Raw genomic sequence first — 18,222 nt, forward strand, 5'->3', positions numbered from 1 at the left:
TAACGCAATGGTGTGTTACTATATTTACACTAACTTCTCCATCCATGCCCACTACTACAATACTGCCTGTATTACAACGACTATTTAACACAGAAGTTACATTATAATCTAAAACGAGCACACAGCGCTAACATATGAAGACGGTGCAACTGCTAATGCTAACAAAACAATGACAGGGACGTCTTATCATCACACTTTTTAGCGTTATATACAGCTTACCGAAGTGCTCTGTTCGTCGTCTCCATAGATAGAAGGAACTGACCGCTCAATCAGACCAAGTCTTTCGGCAAATCCTTCTTTATACTGGCGGAGGTTGCTGAAGCAGTCGTCCTTAAAGTGCTTCGCGCACACAAAAATGACCTTACCCACAGATGTGGGTACATTTCTGTGAAAAATAAAACTCAACCAGGCACTTCGAAAAGGTTCTGATGCTGGGAGACGGTGTAACGAAGCTTGTGGGTAACTACATCCAACAACCGAACATTTCCACTTATCCTCTCGTAACTTCGGTTGGACTACAAAATCGCAGCGAGAAACAAAAATGGCAAATTGCTCGAAATGTCGATGTCCTAATTTGGCAGTTCCGCTGAGAATACTGTGACGTCATTGTTCAAAAAACGTAATAGAGAATAGAAAAATCGAAACCGATCGCAAAATATGACCAAAACAGAATATAAAGATATCAACGGAGCACCTGAAGAGACTACTTTGAACTTTTCTGTACTTCTAAACACTCTAAATATACAGCAAAATGCATTTAAGGGCTAAAAAAGTGGATTTAGCATGATATGTCCCCTTTAAGCAGATTTGTTTTAGGATCATTTCATTACATTATTTAGACATTTAAGAAGCGGGTGTCTGGACACATGGTGAAAGGGGGAGAAGAATAAAGAGGTAGAAAGGTAGACCTACATTCTAGGAAGGAGACGGAGGGCATCCATCTTTCTCTTTCTTTTTCCTTCTCTTGATTGGATGGAAGGTTTTTTAACAGACCTTCAGTACGGCTGTTTGTATGGAGGGACGGCTGTTTAAAGTAGGAATGGAAAAGAGAAGTTTCATTTATCTACAATCTATTTATTTATCTTTTCATTTACTTAATGACAAAAGACTAGATTAATAGGAGGAACAGAGGAGGAAGAGAAGGGAGGGTCCCACATTTGTTGATGATGTCATTTAGTTGTTTGGTTCTTTTGGTTTTTATGTCCTTCTAAATGGATATTGGAAATGTATTTGTAAGATAAGAATACTGCATGTACCATACTCAAATGCTTATTTGAAAAAATAAAATAAAAAAAGGAAGTGCAACAATCTTTTTAAACATCTTAGATGTTCATATTTCTAAAACTCTAGTTGCTGAAGTATTTTAACTTGATAATTCTTCCATGTTGCCATTTGGAGCCTCACTGTTCCAGAGACAAGAGGTTTACATTCTTCCAGGTGCTTTTGCCTCCATGTTCCTCCATGTTGGTTTCACTGATACTCAGAGACAATCGTCTTTTAATATGGAAACCTGGAGCCAGGAAGTGTCTGCATCCTGAGGCTGGAGGCTTGAGCCCGCCTTTGGAGAGAGGAGGGACTATTCTCTGCTGTGATTGGACTGGAGAGGACAGGAAGTGACCAAACACAGGAAGTTGCAAACAATGCAAATCACTGAAATCAGAAATGATTAAGAAAAATACCCTCTATGTTTTGTCAATGGCTGCTCATATTATTATTTTAACCTTGTTTCAATGTATTGTCAGGTAGTTCCAGGTGATTCTAGACGCTCTTCTCCTGTTACTGACTTCAACTACAACTGTGTATTGATTAAAACCTGGAAACATGGAAAAGAGTCAAAGTCTGGGTTCAATCCAAGTTTCCCTCCAGAGACACAAATTCTGCTTCTGTGTGCGGTGGATAAACCAAACCCAGTCAGAACAATGGAGATCCTGCTCCAGTCACATTCATGTGTTCATTCACACTTTTCCAGACCTGTTCTGTGGAGCTTGATTCGAGGGTTCCAGATGGTTTCAAGCAGTCTGTGCTGACGATCAACCTCCTCGTCGTGCTGGACGATAGTTTGTTCAAACTCTCCCAAAGCCTGAACTGAACTCATTGTTGCTGCACGAGATGAAATGTTTCCTCTGTGAGACACGACAACACAGCCGAGAGAGTCCAACAAGCTCCAAACAGTAGTGGAGGGCGGCTCGAGCTAAAATATCGACGTATTCTCCGTGGCTCTGCACGCTGCTGGAACTCCACTCGCGCTTGCTCCGCTCCTCTCGTTCCTTTTTCCGGTCTGACGTCACGCGATCACCCAGGAACCATAGACATAAACACGAGACGCCGCGCAGCCTGTCTCCGCCCGCCGCTCCGACACGTCAGAGCGGCCGCCATCTTGTGAGGGGCAAGTCTGTCCCGTCAGCCTAAACAAGTCTCTGTGACCGCGATGTGTTTTCTGAAGAAAACCACGCAAATATAAATTTACATGACTGTGAAGAATCATCGCTTTCATTTTTAATTTATTAAATTAAAAATTATTTCATTTATTTATTTATTCAATGTAGCATACTAATAGAAAGTATTGAGAGGAAATGGAAGAAGTTTTCAGACGGGACATTGGGACGCTGTCCTCTCCTTTTAGAGCAGCAACATGATGGAGCCATGACAAAAATATGCAAAAGCCTTTATTTACACACAATGTGACATTTATGTACAGTTAACATGTACATTAGGGCACAAGTTATACATTTTTGTGTAACAAATTTTGATTTTTTTTAAACATATTTGCACACAATAACATATTTACCTATTATACTTTCATTTATTTGTACATATTTACCTTTAATGTTACATAGAAAATAATTGTTAGATATTTACCTATTACATATTTATTTATTGTTACACATTTATCTATTATTCCATATTATATGACATATTCTCTTTCAGCTCTTCAGTTATTAGATTTTTCGCTCTCAGTTCCTCCAGAAGACCACACACTGTGCTCTTTGCCCTCCGTTCTCCATCTTTTCATTCCTCTTCTCTCTTCTCAGACTCTCCACCTCGGCCATGGCTTCACTGAGTCTGGCTGTCAAAGCATCAGGACATGTGGGCAGTGCATAGGAGAGGTCCTAGTGAAGAAAAAGATTTACATGTTCAGAGTCCTGTGTTATCACATTAATTCACTGCTTGTGCAACGTGCAATCAACTGATCTGCTATCCTCATCAATATATATAATAATAATGTTTGTGTACATGTCAGTATGTCTAAAAGGAGTGAGGTGTGACATGTTGCTCAGCTGTTTGAGCACAGCCAGACAGTACTTCCTACTGGGATCAGGCTGAGGTTCTCCTGCTGGAACAGGCGGGGAACAGTACACTGACTGGTTCTGAGCAACTCATTTCTTTTGAAATGTAGTATTCTACAAACTGCAACTAAAATAGCCTCTGTTAGATGAACCCAATAGACGTTGATATTGTTGTTGTTTGATGGTGAGCTTAAGCCAGGGAATAGAGAGCATTTCCCACGGCTCCAGCTCATCTATGTCCCAAGTTAATGTTATATGAGCTAAACACAACGACAACAACAATAAATATGTTTTTCCTACCTGTGGAAGGTAATCCCACGCAGTCCATTGTCCTTATTTTGTACAACCAAAAGCAGAACAGTGATGTGGTATCGTTGCTGAAGTCCTGACAAATGCCCCTCCCAAGATGGCGGACGCACTGACGTATGTTCCTGCCGGTCGTGAGGCGTCTAGTGTATATGTCTATGCCAGGAACAGTTTATGGTTACTCATACAGTATTACATTTTGAAAAGAACCGGAGAACTATATTCTGTACAAAACAACACATGAAGTTAATGTTGAAGAGAAAAACTTTATTACCTGTTTTGAATTCAATGACAAGAAACTCTGCACTATTGTTAATCTCTCTATTTTATTGTGGAAATTCCCACTTTCTTCCACAATAAACACTTGGAGGACAGGCTTCAAGACCTGAGTTACATTACACTGCCCTTTTAGGTGAAAAATCTACTTTGCTTAATGAATCTGAAGACATACATACATAATGCAAAATTCATCAGGATTCTGAATCTGAAGTCAAAATGCTCAATCTCCAATCACTTAATACATAGACATACAGTAGTTATCTCTACTAGATTGTGTATGTATGTGTATGCACAGTAGACATACTCTAGTAGATCGTTTATACTGTATATGGTGTGAAAACTAGAGTCGCTCGCGTATATTGAAGTTCTACTAGCATATGTCTACGCTGTCGGCTCGTTGGAGCAGACATTCACTACACGGGACAGATTGACGAAGTTAATTTATTAAAAGTCCCTCATTAGTCCTCAGACAGGACATTTCTTCACCAAATGGACCGTCTTCAGCAGCCACACAGTGCAGCGCTCTGGGGAGGTGATGGAGTCCAGGGGTGGAGCTCAGGGAGCCATGGTGCAGGTTGTTTAGACTATCAGAGTAAACCTGAGTACCGGAGGAGAACCAGTACACACAGAGAGAGAGAACATGAAAACTCCACACAGAAAGGCTCCTGCCGGGATTTGAACCGAGACTTTTTTTTAACTGGACCTTGTGGCTGTGATGCGAGAGGCTGTGGACTCTGTGGATTCAGGATGTGGTGAGTGGAACATGTATTACCGGATCCTATTATTTAGTCCTTTATCGTCTCCCACTTTACACCTTCTTCCTCTCCATGTTTTCTCCTGGTTGAAGGAGGTCTGCGTCGCAGAGTGTGGCGTCATGCAACATACCGCAACGCAACTTGATGTCATGCTGGGAAATAAATCGTTAAGAAGAATCGAACACATTTAAGGTGTACGATTCTGATGGAATTGATCAATTGGAACCGGTTCTCAGTCAGAACTGGTTTTCGATTCCCATCCCTGGGAATGACTGATGGTGTCTTTGTATGTTTCACATCTTGTTTTGCTCTTGTATAGAAAACATTTCAAATCACATTCAACACAAATATTGGAAGAAAGAAAGTAGATGTTTTCACCAACGTGGGCCGGTAAGCTCAGTTGGTCAGAGTGTGGTGCTAATAACACCAAGGTCATGGGTTCAATCCCCGTACTAGCCAAATGAAGCTTCATGAACCACTCTCTTTATTTTCTGAATCTGCCAGATGGCGCTGTCTTTTCAACAAACATTTAAAATACACTTCATTGCCAGTACTTCAGAATCTATCTTCGAACCAACAGTGCCATCTGGTGGTGAGAAAATTAAGAACATGGTTCATGAGGCTTCATTGAGCATCACTACTTGTGAGTATCTCCACCTGTCACACAGGAGACTGGGGTTCACTTTCCTGATGGAGTTAAGGGATTGTTGTGGTGGATTGCTCACACTGCATGAGCAAGGCACCACTATTATAAATGGCTGTATTGTAATTATTAGTTGCATTGACTTGGAATCAAACCCAGGCCTCCAGTGTGGCAGGGGACAACTCTACCACTGAAGCGCCAATGCTAACACATCAGATCAGACCCGTCTCCATTTTAAATGTCAAAGAGAACTTGTCCTCATGGCAGTAAGCCATGTATTAAAATGAATCCTGGTGGAGACACACAAGCTTCAGAGGCTCTGACAGAACTCACTCACAAACCTGAAAAATGCTTCAGGTCAAATGGACCATAAAGTTACAAATCCTCCAATCGCAGTTGAACCTTCAGCTTCATTTCTTCAAGGTCGGCCATGACTAATGTTTTCATTTACTTTTGTCAGGATGTGGTCATTCCAGGAGCTCAGTCAAGGCTGTCAGGAGTCCTGATCTCCTGCCTTATTTAGGACAATCAGTTGAGTCGTTTAGTTTCTTAAACATGTTGGCTCATTGGTCTAGGAGTATGATTCTCTCTTTGGGTGTCAGATGTCCTGGGTTTAATTCCCAGATGAGCCCTTGGAGTTACCATGACCCTCTCCTACAAATGGTTTTAACTTTGGTCATCAACCAGGATCTCTTTGTGTTAAATTTCAAAAGAGACTGAGACTTTGTGTTGGAGGCTTGGCTGATCTCTGCTCTTCACCTCATGGACTTTTTATCAGAGAAACCTCGTTGTAATTTCCAGTTTGTGTCTTTATAACTGATTGAACCAAACTGAAGCACTTCAGCAAGTCTTTCATTTTGACTCAGACTTTAGCATTATGATTTGTTCCTTTAGCTTTCAGGTCTGTCTAGAATCAGATTGGTCATGCAAAAGGTTCTAGATCTCTGTAACAGACAGTAGACCCATCCAAGATGGCTCCTGTGTTCCATCCTGTTCTGGATGTGATTCCCTCAAACCCACGTGAGGTGTAAAACGTAGAAAACCTGGATTTGCACCGTGTAGGTGAAATGTTGTTGCTGAGAGGGAGAGAGAGAGAGAGAGAGAGAGAGAGAGAGAGAGAGAGAGAGAGAGAGAGAGTGTTCTAAAAGAACTTCATTGGCTGCCAGTGTCCTATAGGATCCAGTTTAAAGTTCTGGTCCTGGTCTTCAGAGCCTTGCATGGTCAGGCTCCTTCTTATATCAGTGATCTGATCCATCCTTACACCCCTGAACGGCTCTGAGGTCTGTGGATCAGAACCTGCTGAAGGGTCCACGCTCTCATTGTCTCACTAGAGGTGACCGATCCTTCCAGGCTGTTGCTCCGAGGCTTTGGAAGGATCTTCTTCCCTCTTTGTGCTCAATTGACTCTGTTGACGCCTTCAAGAACAAACTTAAGACTCATCTATTAGTTCAGGCTTTTAATTAACTCCCTTTGTGCTGCTAGGATTTTGTCTTGTCTTGGCCTTTTATATTCTGTGTACTTTCTGATGTTTTTGAACTGTGTATTGAAGTACTTTGTGGCGTTTTGTCTGTGAAAGGTGCTATATAAATAGGAGTTATTATTATTATATGATTATAGTGTGGGTGAGCGGTCCAAGGATCTGGATTTTGGCTCCAGTCTCTCAGGAGGTGTGGGTTCAAATCCCACCACTGCCATTTGAAAGGTTTTGGGTTGTTATGTTTGCTTATGTAACAAGACGTCTTCGTCCATTGGGCTGTAATATTTTGGAAACTGTGTTGATGAATTGCAAAAAATTGTCTTTATGTTTCGAACAGGGGACCTTTTGCATGTAAAGCAAACGTGATAACCACTACACTACAGAAACTCTGCTGGAGGTTAAGAGGGTCGTGTGACAACATTTGACTCCAAGCAGCAACTCAATCCAGAAGAGACTGTAACAAGAACACAGCTCCTTGGACCACTTGTAGCTTGTGGCTTTTCCACCAAAAAGAACCAGGTTCTAGTTCAGGGCCGGTGCCAGAGCCAGTTCTAAAATGAGCACCACCAAAGAACCGATTCTTTTTCCACCGTTACCGGAGCCAAGTGAGAGCCTCACTTGCGTCACTCCAAAATGTGATACATCACTGATTTAAACAATTTCGCGCTGACAGCGCTCATCCAGGTACAAGGAGACGGACTATATTCATCGGTTTAGTCCGGGTCGCTCCATCTAGTTTGGCCTATACCTCAAAACCCAAAGACAAAGAAAACATTACGTCTCTTCCTATCTCTTTTGGTGTTTTTTCACGTCCGTCTTGCTTTAGTCCGGAGCCCCGGAGTGGCCATAGAGGGGAAAAAAATAACACGTGTATGAGTTTGGGGCTTATTTTTCAATATTTGGGCGTTACATTGAGAATTTCTGCTTCTTTCACTTTATTTCTGGACGTGTCTGAATCAAATGCTTCAACATCGGAGAAGAATGGAGGTGTACAATGATAGAACGAAGCTCTAAAACTGTTTCCAATGACAACCTCCGTAAACACACTGATTAAAGCTCTTTCACGTGAAGCGCCGTAAAAAGGCTCATTTTATGCCTATAAAATCCAAGCTTTCATTTACACTAGTATGTAGTTTGTGTTTTAGTTGCTGATGAACCAAAAGTATTCATTATAAAGAAGTTCTGTGGTTATAAAATAATATCGGAGCGTCTCGGAGCGGAGCGCAATGTAGCCACACACTGCATGGCGCAGCGGCTGCAGCGCCTCAGCCTGCGGTCAGAACGCGAAATAAGACCTGGACGTGACGTTAGTTAAAATAATGTTACCATGAAAAGTGTGAAAAATAAACGACAATGGAAAACTGCTTCTAAATTAGAGCCGACGTAGCTGACTGACAGCGGAGGAGCGCGGAGAAGCACGGCAGACCTCTCGAGAGCCGCGGTTCCGCGAACGCGAATTAAATTATGCCGTTCCCTCGTATTATTAACTTCAGGGAGCGACTTATTATATCATTCCCACGTGTAGTTTTTATTCTTTTCTCTTTAACCACACTGGGGCTCCGTGTTCGCTGTAGTTTTTAGAAAGCCGGTACAGCCCGCTTCCGCCTCTTAGGCAGCGATAACTCCGCCCCCAGCTGATGATGCGTCGGGTCCCAGTCTAGCTCCTCTTTGGCCTAGCAATGAAGTGGGGCCAGCGTAGCAGCAGTTTAGCCCCTGTTTGGCCAGGGCTTTGGCAGTGGAAAGACAAAGAACTGGTGCTAAGTCTGGCCCTGGACCAGAACTAGCACCTGGTTCTTTCCGGTGGAAAAGCCCCCATAGTTTCCTCACTCAACTTATCTCACTCTGAGGGAAATAAAAAGCTCTTCTGAGAACATCAGTCCTCATCACTTTCTGCAGAGGAACATAGAGCGTGAGCTACCAGCAGCTTCTCTCTGTGGAGGAGAACATCAGTCCTCACCTCCACCCTTTCTGACAGGGTGTTTGATGGATGAAGAAGTGTGTGTGTGTGTGTGTGTGTGTGTGTGTGTGTGTGTGTGTGTGTGTGTGTGTGTGTGTGTGTGTGTGTGTGTGTGTGTGTGTGTGTGTGTGTGTGTGTGTGTGTGTGTGTGTGTGTGATTCAGATAACTATAAAATTGTTCTTCTCTCCTTTTCATCCATTCATATTAAGTTTTTTTTTGTCTGTTTTTTTTTTAATTACGTGAACACATCTTTTGTTTTGATGCAATACAGCCAGCAGTCTGCTCAGATGTTTCCTGATTGTCTTCAAATCCAGAGCAGAGTTTTTCAGCATCTTCATAAAGGAACAATGGACTACAATTTGTTGAGTTTCAAAACAGCGAGGAAGACGAGTCTCCACTTCTGCACCTTGGTGGTCAGGATCAGTGTCTGCTTCATCTCACTCAGAAGTGAGAATCATATGGAGACACAACACTGTGTTGGCAGGCCTGGGTAGCTCAGACGGTAGAGCATCAGACTTTTAATCTGAGGGTCCAGGGTTCAAATCCCTGTTCAGGCTCTTTGTGGGAACAAACTTGAAACTGAGCAGGATGACTATTACAGCAACACACCATCAGTAGGATAAAACTAACCTGTCTCTTGATGGTCTACATCAGGGTGTCCAAACTGGGTCCTAGAGTGCCAGTGTCCTGCATGTTTTAGTTCTCTGCCTGCTTCAGCATACCTGAATCTAATGATGACGTCATCACCAAGGTTGTGAAAAAGAACAATAATGAGCCTTTCATTACAAAGTGGATGGGAGAGGCACCGGATGGAGATCAATGGAGATCAAAGCCAGAGGAAATCTTTGATCTGAGCATCTCCATGGCAAAAGGCACTGATCTTCTTTGATCTGATAAGAGATCAGCACTGGAGTCATGGAGACGCTGACATCAAAGGAAATCAGCTTTATTCAATCTTCAGCATTCACACTTGCATTTTCTTCTGGAAATACAAGTAGCAAGTAGCATTTTAAAATCTCTTCTAAAACTGACAGGCAGTCAGTGAAAGGAAGAAGGGATTGGTGAAATGTGGTCCCTCCTCCTGGTGCCTGTTGAAAACCTGGTAGCAGCATTCTGCTCCAGCTGCAGTCTTTGAACATTGAGCCTACTGATGCCAGAATAAAGGGAGTTACAGTAATCCAGCCTGGACCAGATGAAGGCATGTATTACTTTCTCCAGGTCTGCTGGGGAGAGGAATGACCTGGTCTTAACCAGTCGTCTCAGCTGAGTTAAGCAGGATTGGACTACCTTCGTCACCTGACAGTCGATGGACAGGTCGGAGTCAAACACCACACCTAAACTGTGGGCCTTTTTTCAAAAATTGCTCCATGAGCTACCAAGACTAGAGCAAAGGTTGTTAAAACCACCAGAACTTAGTCCATTGGGGGCGATCAAAATGATTTCAGTTTTTAAACCGTTCAGCTGTAAAAAGTTTTTGGACTTTGGTTCTTTACTTTTGTGAGGCAGGACAGGATAGAGGCAGAGTCCGTAGAGCAAGGCTTTATGGGGAAGTTCAGTTGTGTGTCGTCTTCATAAAAATGAAAGTTAACATTAAGGCCACCCAAAACAGAGCCTTGAGGGACACCACAACAAAGAGCAGCACAAGAGGAAGAGGTCTCTCCAAGCTAAACTGAAAATGATCTGTCTGATAAATACCAGGAAAACTATTTAAGAGCAACAGCAGTGATGCCAACAAAAAAATAAATAAATCAATGAAAAAAGTCACTCTTTCATTACAGAGCCGAAGATGTGACCACAAAGAAGTTTGGACTCTCAGACTGTTCAATGTCCAAAAGTTTCTTTCAAAAGAGTTCCTCATGTAATAAAGTTAATCATTCTTTCATTACAGATCTGAGACAACTGAACTCCTCAGATTTATTTGTTCTCAACTTGTCCTCATGACGAGACCCTCTGAAGAGGAGAACACGTCTTCAGGGGACTCTTGTCCTCAGATTTCAGGGTGTCTCTACATCAGAGGTTTTACTTTATGAAATAGTCCCCAAGAAGAGTCTTTCTTTAACCTTCTCAAAGTACTGAGCAACATTGTTGGCAGGATTTGAAGTTACGCAGGGAGACCCCAATGGAGTTCTAGTCCATCACCTTAACCTCGCAGCCACAACGACATTCTTCAGGAAAGTTCTGCATCAGGATTAACCCACTTTATTGTCTTTTGAGGCGACCAAGATCTTTGGTCGTCACTGTGGCCTACAGGTACTGACGGCTGGTTAAGGCTTTAGACCTTTAGATCTTCAGTCTAACGCTCTCCCAGCTGAGCCATTTCAGCGTCGATGAGCTGAATTTTCATGAAGATTTGGAAATTTAACATCAGAATCCCTGTACTAACTACTGGATCACTACAGGATCAGCTTGGTTTCCATTGTGCTAACTCATACTTCCTCAACTACCTGTGAAGACTCTCCATCCACCTAGTTGACGTAGTCCCGAGGAGTACTTTCGTTCCATTGTAACGCCTCAAAAGTCTTGAATGAACATCGGCTCAGAGTCATTTTGACAAATGAATCCAGGATCCGCTCTACCAACTGAGCTATGGAAGGGTGGAAACTGTGTTTCCTGACAGGGGAGAATAAATTCCAGTGGAAAAGACACACATCAATAGTTTACATTGTGCGAACTCATGTTTCTGAAAAGCCTCTGGATTTCAACGGTGGATCCTCAGATTAAAAGTGCATCATTGATAAATTTCATGACTTCAGAGATCTCCTTTGAATTCTTGAGGACTGTGGTAAGATGTCGTGACACTGAAGTTTGACCTTCCAACTCAACATTTATGTTACAAAGTGAACTTGCTCTTCTAAATCCTACATACTCAGTTTTATAAAAAGTACTCCTTCGAGCCAGCGACCTAAGGATGTCAATGTTGACCACTACAGTCCTCCGCTCTACCAACTGAGCTATCGAAGGGTGTCAACTAAGATTTCTGGCCAGAACAAAAAATTCCCCAGGACTATACACAGGTGACATTTTGACACGGGATCAGCTTGGTTTCCATTGTGCTAACTCAAACTTCCTCAAGAAGTAGTGAAGACTCTCCATCCACCTGGCTATGGGTCCTAAGACACCCAACGAGTGTCAGTTATACAGTCAACATGGTCCAGCAGTCGTGTTGTTGCTACTTAATGTTAATGGAAGATCAAACAGATATGGAAATGTGACAGTAGAATTGCAGTAGAAAGCAATCGGACGTCACCAGAACAACAAAAACAACTTCATGACAATTTGAGAGTCAAAGACTTTTTCTACTAGTTTCTGCTTCAGTATTATAAATATAAACAGTTACAAACATGTGAAAACTTACCTTACCAAGGAGCTGGTGGTGAAATGGAGAACATGTCTGTCTACTGCTCAGAAGGTTCCAGGTTCAACTCCTGGTTAGCTTTAAACCCTTTAGCTAACTTCACAGACAACATTTCCCTTGTTGTTGTTGGAACCTTCACATTCTTCTACAATAATGCATGTAAAAGCTTCCAGATCTCTGTCAAGGAAAGTAGACCCATCCAGGATGGCTCCTGTGTTCTGGATTTGATTCCCTCAAACCCAAGTGAGGTGTAAAATGTATAAAAGCTGGATTTATACCATATATGTGAAATGTTGTTGCTGAGAGAGAGTGGAGATCAAAGTGAAGAAAGGAATGTCACTTTTGTCTTTTCAATTCTTTTATGACATCACTATGACATCACCAAACAGTGTCAGCATAGAACCATCAGGGTATCACACTTCACAGCCTCCCTGGGGAAGTTCTGGAAGACATAGTAGAGAAAGTGTCAGTAGCAGAGGAAGGTTTGGATCCATGGAGCTCATTGCAGCATCTGTCCTCTATAATGGAGACGATACGAGTCGGCAGCAAGAGACAAAATGGAGGCACAAAGATGATTATCATAGGAGTGTAATGATTCTTAAGTGTAATGTGTAATGTTCTACCAATATAAGAGCCAGAATACAGCTGAGCAGGTCTGGGATGGATTTCTTTATTTCTCTGCCATGTGTAGTGAACTAGAAATCAAGCTCAACACCACAGAAGCTGTTCTGCCCTTCATCATCTGCAGCCATATGGAAAGGACATACCAGTCAGTCACTAGTGCAAATGCAGAACGCAGTTTCAGCCTAAAATGAATTCAAAACTCTCTCTGGGCATGAAGGAGGCCAGACTCTCAAAGCTCACTTTGCTCTCCATAGAGAGACGTTGTGCTTGATAAGAAGGAGGTGGCGGAAAGGTTTGTGAGGATGAAGGAGAGGAAAATGGTGCTATAAGATACGAGGCCACGTTACTGTACATAGTTCAGAAATACCTTGGAGACTGGAGGTTCAAACTGTTGGAGGGTTTTATATTGGACACTTTGGACTCTGGACACTTCATGTTGGCTACAATGGATGTTTTACTGGATTAGAGACATTCTTGTTGTCATTTCTTCTGGATGGGATTCAAACTACCCACCACTGGATGAAAACATCATCAGAAAGTTATTAGTGATGACAGAGGCTCAGCTTGTCATAGATGCTGGCTGTCTGGCCTTTTCCTTAAAGAGCCTTGTTTTCATTGCTGTCTGTGTGGTGGAGCGCCGTGTCTGCTTGGTTATTGCTTTAACGACAGGCAACCATGTTGCTGCAACACTGGTTTGTTGTCCTGTCTGGGTCCATCGTGTGTGGGAGAAGTAGAGCCTGATCTGAAGGTGGAGGTCAGAGGAGTGTGACATCATGGAGGAGAGTGACATCATGGAGGTCAGAGGAGAGCGGCATCATGGAGGTCAGAGGAGAGCGGCATCATGGAGATCAGAGGAGAGTGACATCATGAGGTCATCACCAGAGCTCACCTCTGTACATCAAAACAGCCTCCATGGTTGTGAGGTTCAGCGTGTGTCAGAGTGTCGGAGAGGGAAGGAGACAGATTTGTAGGAGACCACAGTGGAGACCAGACTGATAAAATACACTTTGATCTGTTTATTAAATGTACAAATGAAATATTTCAACAGGAAGTTGTAAAAAGGCTCAGTGGACTTTGTGTTTTATCCTCAGTCACTAGAGTTGGAGGCGGTGGGTGACGAGGAGCTCGTCTGTCTGCAGCACCAGAGCGTCCAGAGCGCATGGCGGTACCAGAGCATCCACAGTGCAGCTATACACACGGCTGTCACCGCTCTATTTATGTGCTCACTTTGAAATGAGACTGATTGTTCTACACCTTGTCACAGTTGATCATCAATCAGTTCTATCCACCGCTCTGGATCATTTGGAGATGAAAGTCTGACAGATGATCATCGTGCTGCAAATTCAGGATTCAGCCTAAAGTCTCAATAAAGAAACATCTAGAACACTGCAGCTCAATAAAGAAACATCTAGAACACTGCAGCTCAATAAAGGAACATCTAGAACATTGCAGCTCAATAAAGAAACATCTAGAACACTGAAGCTCAGGAAAGGAACGTCTAGAACACTGCAGCTCAATGAAGGAACACCTAGAACACTGCAGCTCAATAAAGGAACATCTAGAACATTGCAGCTCAATAAAGAAACATCTAGAACACTGAAGCTCAGTAAAGGAACGTCTAGAACACTGCAGCTCAATGAAGGAACATCTAAAACACTGCTGCTCAATAAAGAAACATCTAGAACACTACAGCTCAATAAAGAAACATCTGGAACACTGCAGCTCAATAAAGAAACATCTGGAAAACTGCAGCACGGCCCTTTCTGATGACCTGGATCAATAATTCTGCTCTTTTAATTTATTCATTTGTCTTTTATTATTACTTCTTCGGTCGGTGGTCAACAAAATAAAACAAAATAAAACAAACAAGAGCAAAGATTGACAATTTTACAGATTGAAAGGGTTTAGGCTGAAGTTAAACACTTATTTCTCCTAACCCTATTAACAAATTAAAATGCAAGATGTAGCAAGACCCCAAGATATGTATTGACATTCACTGTATGAGATGAATCTGGCCTCAATTCACCACTTAACCATCTGGTTCATTTCATCACTCCACCATCTGGTTCAATTCACCACTACATCATCTGGTGCAATTCACCACTTCACCATCAGCTCTACCAGTTTTTCCCCGTAACAAAAATGTTCCTGGTCCAGGTCCATTGTTGTCATACTAGTACGCACAGTCTCCTCTTTAGATCACAAACTTAGTGTGGAAAGTGGCGTACGCATCTTTCAGGACCTGTTTTGTCATAATCCACCTTTATAAATGAGCCCAGACATTGTTCTGGCTCCATCATGTTCCTGGTCCAGGATCAGTTTAACATCCAGAACCAGAGCATCGAGTGTTTTTAGGAGAAAATCATGAAATGTGTCGGCGTTGCTGTTTGAAAGCTCCTCAAAGTGAATAAAGCCCCGATACTGTTGGTTGAGTCCTTTTGCTTCTTGAAGATGTTGCTGGTTGGTCTGGGAGGAGGATTCTCACACACAAAGTCAAAGCATCTTTGGATATTTAACACAAAGGATCATGGTTGATGACCAAAGGGCTCGTCCGGGAATTGAACCCGGGACCTCTCGCACCCGAAGCGAGAATCATACTCCTAGACCAACGAGCCGACATGTTGAAGAAGCTAAAGGACTCCAGTGATGTCATAAATAAGGCAGGAGATCAAGACTCTGACACTGTCAGGTCACAGTTTGACAGTCTGGTTCAGTTTGAGTGACAGTGACAGTGAGAATCACTCAAACTGTGGGGGAGGGGTTCATGGAGCACTGAAGGTGGAACGCTTCACATTTCCTGGTTGGAATGAAGGGAAGTGTAACATTGGTGGTTCAGTGGTAGAATTCTCTCCTTCCATGCAGGAGTCCAGGGTTTGATTCCCGGCCAATGCAGCATATAGTTTTTAACCCTCCTCCTGTGTGAGCTTTCACAACCCAGTCACATGTTAACGGCTCAGTTTTGATCTGAGTCTTCGGCTCCGTTTACACCACAACATTCCAAGTGACAACAACTTGTCCGTTAAGGAAAAGTGAAGCTTTTACAGGACAGCAGCACTACGGAGGCCGCCATGTTTGTTACTCACACATGAGTTAAAGGTAGTAAATATGGTAAAAGTGTAAAGGTAAAACATGCTGTTAAGAGTTGCTAATGGTATTTTTCTGTTTACATTGTAGTACTTACGGTGTGTTCACCTGCAAGGCTCAATAAAGTTGAGAAGCATCAGTTTGAGAGAGCATCTTTTCTACCGCGGCTGCTCCAGGCTTCACTGATCCACAAAGAGGTGCAACTGTTGGCATTCCAAAAGGACAGTCAGGAGGACTGAATACATTCTATTAAAGTACTTTGATCTGATCTATTGAAGACTCTGATCTTACCTTTAACACTAAACAAAGAGATTCACAATTCAAGTGTTAAAGTGCAGAGAATCTCACAGCAAATCCACAATGTGAAACATCAAATAGATCCAACTGTCATTGAACACACACACACACACACACACACACACACACACACACACACACACACACACACACACACACACACACACACACACACACACACACACACACACACACACACACACACACACACACACACACACACACACACACACACACACACACACACACACACACACACACACACACACACACACACACTTCTTCATCCATCAGACACCCTGTCAGAAAAGGTGGAGGTGAGGACTGATGTTCTCCTCCACAGAGAGCAGCTGCTGGTAGCTCACTCTCTATGTTCCTCTGCAGAAAGTGATGAGGACTGATGTTCTCAGAAGAGCTTCTTTATCATCAAAACAACTTTTCCCTCAGAGTGAGATGAGCTGAGTGAGGAAACCAAGCGGTCCAAGGAGCTGTGTTCTTGTTCCAGTCTCTTCTGGATTGAGTTGCTGCTTGTAGTCAAATGTTTTCACACGACCCTGTTAACCTCCAGCAGAGTTTCTGTAGTGTAGTGGTTATCATGTTTGCTTAACACGCAAAAGGTCCCCTGTTCAAAACCCCTGGAAACAAACCCCTGGAAACAAAAAGAAAGGTTTCAACATAGTTTCCAACATATTAGGAGCACAACGGACAATGCCGTCTTGTTACATAAGTGTCACGGGTCTAGGTTTCAAAAAGGGAACACGATTAAAAAATGATGGACAGTTGGCAAACTGCAGTTTGGGGTGGTTTTTATTTACACCAAAGTGCTCATATATACAGTGCAGGATTTAAACTAGAACAAAACAAACAAATAATTCTGTAGAGGACATTGACTTTCTTATTCACAGCTCTACAACCCACCATCCTCCTAGGCTCAGCGACAGCCCCGTTTAAGTGAGCAGAGCTCTCCTTTATACTACAAGCCCCTCCCTCGGGCAAACCAACTATCTATTACAGGGTTTTTTTTACACAATTTAAGTAAATGAAAAACAAACGTTCTGCAAGCAATTATAAACATTCACATAATTGTACATCGGGAAAGCCCTTTTTATACCGGTTTTCTCCAGGCCGGTTTAAGCCCGTTACCATAGGGTATACCAATTATACGCACTACAATGGTATAACCCCGTTTCTTTTGTGCGCCACTAGGCGCTCTTAACCGAGAACCCGGAAGTACCTCGGTTTGACAGTTCCAGCCACAGGTGTGTGTGTGTGTGTGTGTGTGTGTGTGTGTGTGTGTGTGTGTGTGTGTGTGTGTGTGTGTGTGTGTGTGTGTGTGTGTGTGTGTGTGTGTGTGTGTGTGTGTGTGTGTGTGTGTGTGTGTGTGTGTGTGTGTGTGTGTGACGTGGAGGCAAAGAGTGTGCACCCTCGTTTGCCTACAGCAAGGAAGCATGTCCAGGGACCCGGGAAACAGTTTCTGGAGTTGATCTTTACAACAACATTGACAGCGCTGTGCGCGCGGCTCCCAGCACCGGCTCTCTCCGCCAGCGGAGAGAGGAAAGGCGCTGCGCTCCGGGCATGACGGTGCGTTCAAGAGCGCTCCGTCACAATAAGCAAATATAACAACCCAAAACCTTTTAACTGACAGTGGTGGGTTTTGAACGGACGCCTCCTGAGAGACTGGAGCCTAAATCCAGAGCCTTGGACCGCTCACCCAAACTATAATCATATCATAATAATAACATGTACTTATAGGCCAAGACAAGACAAAATCCTAGCAGCCCAAAGGGAGTTAATTAAAAGCCTGAACTAATAGATGAGTCTTAAGTTTGTTCTTGAAGGTGTCAACAGAGTCAGTTGAGCACAAAGAGGGAAGAAGATCCTTCCAAAGCCTCGGAGCAACAGCCTGGAAGGATCGGTCACCTCTAGTGAGAAAATGAGAGCGTGGAACCTTCAGCAGGTTCTGATCCACAGACCTCAGAGCCGTTCAGGGTGTAAGGCTGGATCAGATCACTGATATAAGAAGGAGCCTGAACATGCAAGGCTCTGAAGACCATGACCAGAACTTTAAACTTGATCCTATAGGACACTGGCAGCCAATGAAGTTCTTTTAGAACCGGGGACATGTGAGTCCTCCTATTAGTACGGCTCAGAATTCTC

Source organism: Lipophrys pholis, assembly GCF_963383615.2.
Source record: "Lipophrys pholis genome assembly, chromosome: 18".
NCBI classification, from domain to species: Eukaryota; Metazoa; Chordata; class Actinopteri; order Blenniiformes; family Blenniidae; genus Lipophrys; species Lipophrys pholis.